The sequence below is a fragment of the Schistocerca serialis genome, chromosome 6 (genome assembly GCF_023864345.2).
Source record: "Schistocerca serialis cubense isolate TAMUIC-IGC-003099 chromosome 6, iqSchSeri2.2, whole genome shotgun sequence".
NCBI classification, from domain to species: domain Eukaryota; kingdom Metazoa; phylum Arthropoda; class Insecta; order Orthoptera; family Acrididae; genus Schistocerca; species Schistocerca serialis.
This window is the reverse complement of record NC_064643.1, coordinates 117,234,311-117,237,058: the sequence shown is the minus strand read 5'-3', so window position 1 is coordinate 117,237,058 and position 2,748 is coordinate 117,234,311.

Below are 2,748 nucleotides of genomic sequence, written 5' to 3'. Positions count from 1 at the left end.
CCATCAATACAATAGAAAAATACTTTTTGTAGTTATAAAATTCGCTGCTGATGTCCATGGTTTAACGATTCTAACGTGTTTTCCATCTATGGATCCTACACAATGAGGAAAGTCTGCTGTCTTCTCATACTGGTCTTTCAGATCTAGATTTTTTCCTTGGCATAAACATTTTTAATTAATATTAATGTCTAAACAGAGAAAGAATTACAAAATGAAACGTACCTCAAGGTTACTGCGAGTTTTTCTTCTGCACTGATACATTCCCTCATGTTCGTGTTCCTTTTAGAAATTTTCTCTCCAATCATATTCAGAAGCATTTTAAATGAGTTAACCGACATCCTGTAGTATTCAAAGAACTTGGCTGGATTTGCCTTCAGTTTGTTGTGTAGAAGACGAACTTTCCTTTAGTCGATCTGTCGCTTAATATGGGATGAATCCAGTATTTTTTTTTTCCTGCCGTCGTTTCCGACGCCTACGTACAACTAACGCAGCACATACTGCAAGAACCGCGTTTTTGTTTATTTCCGCTCATAGTTGATACTAAACTGCGCACAGTAGATGTCACAGCTTGCACAAAAGCACTACTGGCGTTTCGCTGGGCTTCACGCCGCGTGAGAGAGGCGGCCATGTGGCCGCGCGTGTTGCGTGAATTGTGGCAGAAACGCGCGTGAAAAAAACGCTCGTGTGGCCGTAGCCGGAAGCTGCGAATCTGATTACAGTGGCGTTTTGCAGGCCACAGGCTGGTCGATGTAATTGTTCTTACAGATGTTCGTATGTGCACAGTTTTAATGTTTCTGGCGCACACAATTTAAGTTTACTTCTGCCACACACAGTTTATAAAACTTGCCGACCGCGAATTCTGTAGAAAGTCAATTCGTATTATGAGTGCCGCGATCGCGAAAACCGTCCTGGGCGGGAATGTACTCACACACAATAGACAGTTGGCATAAGTTCAGTTCGACTGTCATTGGTTATAGGCGTCGGGTAGTTCATCGAAACGCGAATAAATATGTAATTTCACGGTACTTGAGTGTACGAAAACACAGTCAAAATACAAGCGCAGTTCAATTCACAGACACAGAGCTACAATACCGTCCATTCTCGGTTGCATAGTCATAATTACTTCGTCTCACGGCACAGTCTCCGTATTTACTTCGCCCAGTTTCTACACTCACTATGATATTACGTCCTGGTATAGAACAGTCATTAAAAACGTACATAGCTTGCTACTAAACTCAATCTCCACCAGCTCGTAAAGTCACGACTCCCACTCTCTCAATACTCTCGCCCACAGTTTATGCAACATCAAAGTAAATTACTTATATCTTTACACAACCATTTTCTACCAAACTTATTACAGTAAACGATAAACAAAAAAAAATTAAAGCTTTCCACAATCAATAAACTCTAAACATGTTTATCTAATTACAAAAAAGAAATAATTTCCAGTTACATATTACATCTAGAAAACAACATTTATATCTACAGGGTGTTACAAAAAGGTACGACCAAACTTTCAGGAAACATTCCTCACACACAAATGAAGAAAAGATGTTATGTGGACATGTGTCCGGAAAAGCTTGATTTCCATGTTAGAGCTCATTTTAGTTTCGTCAGTATGTACTGCACTTCCTCGATTCACCGCCATGATTTCATGCGGGATACTCTACCTGTGCTGCTAGAACATGTGCCTTTACAAGTACGACACAACATGTGGTTCATGCACGATGGAGCTCCTGCACATTTCAGTCGAAGTGTTCGCTTCTCAACAACAGATTCGGTGACCGATGGATTGGTAGAGGCGGACCAATTCCATGGCCTCCATGCTCTCCTGACCTCAACACTCTTGACTTTCATTTATGGGGGCATTTGAAAGCTCTTGTCTACGCAACCCCGGTACCAAATGTAGAGACTCTTCGTGCTCGTATTGTGGACGGCTGTGATACAATACGCCATTCTCCAGGGCTGCATCAGCGCATCAGGGATTCCATGCGACGGAGGGTGGATGCATGTATCCTCGCTAACGGAGGACATTTTGAAAATTTCCTGTAACAAAGTGTTTGAAGTCACGCTGGTTCGTTCTGTTGCTGTGTGTTTCCATTCCATGATTAATGTGATTTGAAGAGAAGTACTAAACTGAGCTCTAACACGGAAAGTAAGCGTTTCCGGACACATGCCCACATAACATATTTTCTTTCTTTGTGTGTGAGGAACGTTTCCTGAAAGTTTGGCCTTACCTTTTTGTAACACCCTGTATATTACAGAACAAACGAAACTTGGGCTACAACATCAAAGATATATGAACAGACAGATAAAAGGAAAAAAAACGATGTCTTCACACGGTCTAGTCGTAAGATACAATTGGTAAGCAATAATCTAATGCACAAGACACAGTACAGTCTGCTCCGTACAGCATAATACATACCTACGTAGAAGATACACTGCAAGCCCTATGAATGTTTTAACGTCGAAAATAATTAGCAATATTTCAATTAACCAAACACTTTATTTAGTATAAATATTTCACAATATGAAATCCTAATTATGGTTATATATTTGAAACCTCCCGTTCTTCCTCTGTACAATCACTTAAAAATAGTTTGTCCAACCGCCTTGGTGATAGCCAATTTCGCGTTTTAGACACAGTACTGCCTGCTTTCGAAAACAATCTTTCTGAAGGCACGGACATAGCTGGGATTGCCAGGTATCCTGTAGCCAGCTTATATAATTGTGGAAATACACTTTTCA